The 7656-nt window shown below is 38.7% G+C and overlaps 1 protein-coding gene across 1 annotated transcript in view; it reads right to left on the bottom strand.

Annotated features, from left to right (window-relative positions):
* The window catches only part of LOC105560698 (liprin-alpha-1), a 53194-nt gene extending 48159 nt beyond the window's left edge, over nucleotides 1-5035 (bottom strand). Inside the window, exon 1 of the mRNA XM_012010031.1 lies at nucleotides 4645-5035. The gene's annotated coding sequence lies outside the window, so the exon portion shown is untranslated. The remainder of the gene's footprint in view (nucleotides 1-4644) is intronic.
* Between the last annotated feature and the right edge of the window lie 2621 nt (nucleotides 5036-7656).

Here is a 7656-nt window from a genome sequence, read left to right as displayed (position 1 = left end):
GTGTGTGTGTAACGTCCACATAACTACAATATCCTTCAACGAAACTTATTAACGAAGCTTCATCTATAATGGTGCGAAAAAGTTACTGCAAGAAAATCCTTGTAGCAGACGTTATTGATGTTTAAATGACAGCTTATTGTTCTAAACGCACACATTTGCACGCACACACATATGCACATGCAAATATACATAAAAGATTCTTTACAGGGCCACATGACATGTGCCAAATTTCGACATGGTCGAGAAAAATCGCTTTAAACAAAATCTAGAACAAAAATACAAGTTTTTATATGAAAAAATCGATTAGGTCTCATAAGGCCCACACTAGGCCTCGGGCCCAATATCTGACCACACTAATAATTAGTTTTCATTGAACCTACCAACTTTTGTTCATAACATGTTTTTCTACAATACATTATTTTCAAGACATTCGACCGTCTTCGGACGTTACTCTAATTCTTGACTTTCGACGATCTCTAGCGCTCAAACAGCTCAATGGATTGAGTTGATGTAATGAGAACTTTTGATCAGCGATACGTGAGCTACAAATTCCCAAATTTACAACCAAATTCACCTAATGTCCACAAGATTTGTACGGGGGTCCTTTACTAAAATTGTAAATACCTATAGTATATGCAAATCATACAAAATAGAAAACATGACAATAGATATTTAAAATTTCCAGATAAATTTGCACAGTATAAACAAATACCAAAGAAGTGACCACCCTTGTGGCACGGTATATTGATGGAATATTGCAGGAATATTGTATTGCAAGATTGAAATATTGCATGAAATATTCCTAAAAGCTTGCCACAATATAGATATGTCCGCTCCGAAACTATATTGCAGAAATATTGTGCTATATTTCTGATATATTTCAAATCGAAATGTATCCCACACGGCACATTTTATCCGAGGAATATCCTAGAATCATATTTTGGGATATCGCAATAATAATAAAAATAAATTATGAACAAATTCCGGATTTTAAGGATTATCATAGGAGCTAACATATTTTCGCGACCATGTGTGAAAAGCCGTAAAATCGCGGTCACCCATCCAAGCTTTAACTACACTCAACATTGCCGGATAGATTAGTGGTGATTATCTGGCTCTGACACTTTCTTCTTGTTAAATAATACACGTATGTACTTGTACATAACACGTCTTTATACACGTAACCCAATAGTATACTTTATTTGCAGGGTTGGGAAAGTTACTTTATAAATGTATCTATGGTTACAGTTACAGCTTTTTCGCTAAAAATGTAACTAGTTACAGTTACAGTTACTAAAAAAGTAACAAATCGTGACTTTGTAGTTATTTTCTCGCAATAAAAATAAAAATATCAAATCTGCATTTGAATTGTAAAGTGTCGATAAAGGCGTTTACGTGCAAATACAAGACCTAATGCGATTTGTGGAGCTTTTAAAAAAATGTACATTGCTCGTCAATAATTTGGTCCATTCCCCTAGCGAGTTTATATAGGATATGTTTATCTTTTATATAAATTTTCATTGACGGACAGTGTACGTACACATAAAAAAATAAGAGAAAGAATTAAAAATAATTAAAAGAATAATTTTGGATTCACTATTTTTACTAAAAAAATGAAGTTAGATAAAATGAGAAAAAGTCAGTTACACGCTACGCGCACGCACACACGTACGACTAACTTTTTCTCATTTCATCGAACTTTATTTATACATATATACTTATAAAATAATCATACACACGTAAATTTGATAATCATATTATACATAATATAGTTATTTACAGTAGGCATATAATTCTTTACAATGAGTCACTAATGACTCAACTTGTCTACTCTAAATTACTCGTAACCTGTTTGTGAAAAATTGTTTTCAACAAAAGTTGCATGCTATTAAAGGAATATTGCACCATCTAATCGCAATGTTACTTTTTGTAAAAGAAATTAATGCAAAAATTATTTTCCTATTATTTATCCTCTCTAAAGGATCCATTTATATGTATATATACACTGAGAGACCCATTTTGTTGAATAAAACAAAATTTAGTTGACTCAACTGAATTTCTTGCTTGGATATGAGCAAACAAATCTTTCAGTTGATACAACAAAAAATTTAATTGGAAAATTTGGTTAAACCAAGATACAAATTTGGTTGAGTGAACATGCGCAGAATCCTTTTATAATATTCAACTAAACGATTCAGTCAACAAAATAATTCAATCACTTTGTTTCGTTTCATTCGTCAAAATGTGTCTCCCAATGTAGTACCTATCCATTTTCTACCTATCCGTGTTTGAACGTATAATGAACCTACAAATCTTTAATTAACCCCGACGCGGTTTTCTAGGGGTTTGACTTGGGAGTTTAACGCGCCCGCGGGATTTAATAGGAGTTTCACTCTCGCACATATGCGAGAATGTATGTATATAGAAGCACAACCCACCCGAATTGTAACAAATTAAAAGAAATCAAAGTATACTTCGTACAGCACCTTACTTAGGTAATCCATCAGAGTGGCCAATATTGACCACTTACTTCGTCGTATTTAGTGTCCTTCGTTGGGCCAGATTGGACCTACCTTTCGTTGCTCCCGGCCATACAATCTGGTCATTTTGACCAGAGATCAGAAAGGAAGAAAACTCCTTCCATAGTCGGTTATCGTCACCGACAAATATTTCGTACGGTTCGAATATACGAGCGTCGATCGTATCGTAAAATACACAACCACGAGAAGTTAATTAAAGAAGAATATTAATTCCAAAAACTTTACTGTATATACGAGTCAAAATTATTTTTACTTCCGTTATTTATTCAAAAATATTGACCACCCTTCGTAACTTGATCTTTGAATTCGAAGTTCAACTAGATATAGAAAAAAATTTACTTCGCGTTAGAGTGATTTTAATCATATGCCACGATAAATTAAAATTTATAATGTAGATAAAATTAAACAATTAATAATTTCTTGAGAATTTTTCTTGAAAAACCGATCGCGAAAACCGACCGCGAAAATACAAAGATGCATGCAATTATGTAATGCATAGTATGCATGTATTCATGCGAGACGCATCTTGAAAGTACGTATTTCACGTATGTACATACGTACATATAGGGTCTGTTTTTTATTGTTGCACTCCTAAACTAGTGCACACTGGTGCAATGAGTTGGAATGAGAGGCAATCTATTTGTTTCATTTTAACTTATTGCACTAGTTCAGTAGTGTAGTAATAAAGAACAGGCCTAATTACACAAAATAAATGATGTGAGATCCAGAAAAACGAAACTTCTTTCACGATTTCAACGGATATTATAACTGCACGTTATAATTAATTAATAACCGCAAATAATATATAAAAATAAGTTAAAAAAAATATAATTTCAGTGTTCTCGACAAAATTTTTTAGAATCTCACGTCATATTATTTTATTGTACTTTATATATCAATGAGAATGAGATGTTTTATTACGAGTACCCACGATTTATAGAGGAAAGTCCCATACACAGAGAAAACGATTTCTTTGGATTTAATAAATTTTGTTGTATCCAAACGAATTTGATATTTGGAATGGTCGAAACAAATCAATGTTTGAATTAATGAGCACGATTGTTTGAATTTGAAATAATATATGTCTTTGTCAGAAATAAAATATTTGTTTGAAACAAAAGGAATCTTCTCTTTAATCTAAACGATATTATCGTTTTTATTCAAACATTATCGTTTGATAGAAAATGTGTGAAGCAAATATGCATACATCTTTTTCCTCCATTAGAATCTGTCTTTTCATTAGAAGAAGAAAGATAAACGCTGAATTAGTATACTATGTTCACCGGTCGCTTATACATGTATATCTAGCGGCCGCGATTTTACTTACGAGTTCGGCGGCCATCTAGTGGCAGCACCAAACTTTATAAGCGCCTGGCCAAATAACATAATTATTTCATTGAAAGATATTACTTCAAATAATAGTATTTTTTCCATCAAATAATATAGGTTGTTTGAATGAAACAACAAAATTTTTATTCAAAACATATAATGTTTCGTATAAGCATGTATTGTTTTAATGAAACCAATTTCAATCAAATAAATAGGAATACTAAATCCAAAGAAACCTCTCTCTCTCTCTCTCCTTGTTTACTATGAGAAAGACTTTTAACGCGAGATAGCAGGGTTTTCAACGTTGAAATTCAATCACAAATCTTTCTTTCGCGACGATTACACGATCTAACAATGAATTGTCCACTAAACAGATTTCACTTTCCAGAGCAATAAATTCACGGTGAAACCAATACATAGATGATGCTTGTTAATTTACCAGAAATCCTGCTATCTCATATTGGAAACTTGTTTCATAATAGGGGACACACGTACAAATCGTTCGGATCCTCAGGCGAACAATTCGAACGGACGAGTTGAGTAAACGGAACGACAGAGTAAAGCCTATCACACACGCAGTGCCAGGCAACAGGCAACCAGGGAATAGAATGTCTGACGCGTTGGATTGGTTGGAAGAAAATTTCCGACAAATCCAACGCGTCAAAAATTCTATCCCCTGTTCCTATTGCCTGTTGCTGGCATTGTATCACAGGGATTAAAACAATCCACGAAAAGAACGTTAACGCGAGAATAATCCACAAACAATCGTACTCACCACAGAGTTGCTCCGCCGTTGCCCGATGCCTCCTAGGCTGCTGACTCCTCTCAGACTCCTCCATTTCACACTGGTACAACGCGGCACTCGCGAAAGAGAAGCTAGTTACCGAAGTAACGCACGACACGACATCGCTGCAACGAGAACGAGAGTCAATCGCGCACAAAAGTACGAGCTAGATCTGGCGAGACGATCATGAGACGTCGCGCGAAATGACGGGAACGTTTTGGCGGGAAGGACTCGATCGCGGAGATGCGCGAGGCTAACTTGACGAGCGTCGCGTTCGACAAGGCGATTTCGCGCCAACGTTTCTCTCGCCGCGCATCACACGTGGGAAAACTCGGATATTACTGCACGCGCGAGGAGATACGAGTTAAAATTGAAGAACTCGGTGCGCTCGCGGCGCGCGTGGATACGACGACGCCGTGGCGACGCCGGCCGCGCGTAAGATTTCGGCCTGGATTTCCCAGATTTACGCGCCTCGGAGGTTTACCGGCGCGCGAGGGTCGAGTCTACGTCGCGCGATTGTTAAACTGGACACAATGGTAAACTTACTGCGATTGTGCGTGCTGTGAAACGCGACGACGATCGCACGCGGACCGATTCGCTGCGTGTCCACGGCGCTCCTCGAATGGACCAACATGGCGCCGTTCCCGGCGGCCACTGCGCGGCGCTACTACGGCGGCACTATACGAATCACGTAATCGACGCGATGTACCTCGAATTCTCCCGAGGAACGAAAACGACGTCCCGCGGCACCTGCAGAATCAATCAGCTCGATCGCGTGGTTGTGGCGTCGCTTATTTACGCGGAAATTGATCGCGCACTTCAGTCCGTGGCGTACATGCCGGCGGCTCGAACGATACTGCGAAGCGCGAACGTCCTCTGACCGCGCGGCGGTCGCTGGCGGCGCGGCGGCTCGACGTAAACAATCACCGAGCGGTGCGGGAGTTTGAAAAACACTAAAAAAAAACTTTGACGAATAATGAAAGATACGCTGTACCTGCCCCGGTGATTTTCACGGATAAACGGCTATTATTCTTCGACGGTAACGGTTGATCGCTGTTGATCGCTTTGAAAAGTCTTTATTATTTCGATTATCTAAACGGCACCCCTGAACGCGACGAAAATGGAAACTTTATGTTATACGCGCAATTTTATACGTACTCGTAATAATGTTAGAGAGATTATTCCTTGGCGAGCGATCGATATGTTGTAATGTTTTGTTATTATTTTACCCGACGATTTGTGTATTACCTTGCGCTTTTGATCTGAAAGTGATTAAATGTTTAACGTGAACCGACGAAAATTTTAAAGCATAACGTGAGAGAGATTCGCCCGAGTTTGGCGGTTAAAAAAATGTATTTATATCGCTCGTGGATGTATCGAAACTAACTAATAATTTATATATGTAATGCCTCGCATTTTCTTTTCCAATTACGCGTGATATTTATTTCGACAAATCACGGTAGAATTCAACGATACGATTACGGATCACGACAGTTACTTAAACGCGATTGATATAGTAAATGTTGATAATTCTCTCGTACAAGACGATCGCGTTACGTAGGAGATGATCGCGTTACGAGGAGCGACGCGAAGACACGCGGAAAAAGAAGCCTCGCTCGACTTGGGAGCCGAGCCGAATAATTCAACACAATAGATTGTTCTCAACCGATTCGAGGTGTTTACGGCGCTACGTCATTTCTTGAACTCCGCGCTCGATTTTCGGCAGAGGTGTTTACGGCGCCGTACGCGCGGGATCATTCACGCGGCGACAGTCGAATTGATCGATCATGCCCGCGCCGCTTTGCATATCGTATTATTCTTTCTTGATACGCGTTCGCGACAAGTGCGGAAAGAAACCGCGATCGCTATTGCGCGTAGTGGCAATCGAACACAGTGAAAACCGAAGAAGTGGTATTTGGATATAGTGTCAGTGACGAAGGACTTTCCAAACGGAAGCGTAAATTCGCGAGTGAAGTGGCATTTGGATGCAGTGTCGTGAACGAGAGACTTTTATAAACGGAAACGTAAATTCGCGAGTGGTGGCATTTGGATGCAGTGTCGTGAACGAGAGACTTTACAAACGAAAGCGTAAATTCGCGAGTGAAGTGGCATTTGGATGCAGTGTCGGTGACGAGAGACTTTCCAAACGGAAGCGTAAATTCGCGAGTGAAGTGGCATTCAACGCAAGCGAATAGAAACGGAGTAAAATTCTTTTCGAAAACTTACAATATTACGTCATTGATATTAAACTAAGAAGCACAGGAGTTTGACATCCATTTTTATTTTGACATCCACCTTTAGTTTAATATCAATGATTACTCCTGTTACGAAAAATTAATAACTCTCTCGTGTTACCGACATTTCATGCACGCAGCACGGAACACAACCACAATTGGGCACTGCATTACCCGCTTGAAAAATGGTCGTAGCGCGGACACACACCAAGTGGAGACTTTATCGGCAGTGCTTGAGAATGGGTGTAGCGCAGTAGTTTCAAAAATGAAAATGGGCGTTTAGGCGCTGGAATCAGCAGAGCGTAAAATAAAACACCGGCGTCGCCGCTCTCAGGTTTCTTTCTTTCTGCTGCAGGCACAGTATAACCAGTATGCCCACTCGCTCTTTTGTTTCACGTTCGCGCCGATCCGTACTGCGCATCCGACATGTTTTTATTATAACCAATCACAGGATTTTTGTACGTGTGTTAGTGCAAAGTCGGTGTGACATAGAAAAATTCGCAGTGTTGACGAATAACGCGTAAATACTTTTATACGTTGGAGCAAGTAATTACATTAATTACTTTTATTAGAACATTTTCTTTCGTAGGCCATTTCTATTTACAATAAATAATGTACGCCAGTTCGTATTTTTATTATATCCAACAGTGTATCAACGGCTAAAAGTGCCTGGGCCCTTTTCAGGATCGTATCCAGGAAAGGCGCATACGAACTGGCGTACATTATTTATTGTAAATAGAAATGGCCTACGAAAGAAAATGTTCTAATA

This window comes from Vollenhovia emeryi, unplaced genomic scaffold, assembly GCF_000949405.1.
Source record: "Vollenhovia emeryi isolate VEMERY1.0 unplaced genomic scaffold, V.emery_V1.0 DF939225.1, whole genome shotgun sequence".
Lineage (NCBI taxonomy): Eukaryota > Metazoa > Arthropoda > Insecta > Hymenoptera > Formicidae > Vollenhovia > Vollenhovia emeryi.
The sequence above is the reverse complement of the archived record's forward strand: the minus strand, read 5'-3'. Positions and strand labels throughout refer to the sequence as shown.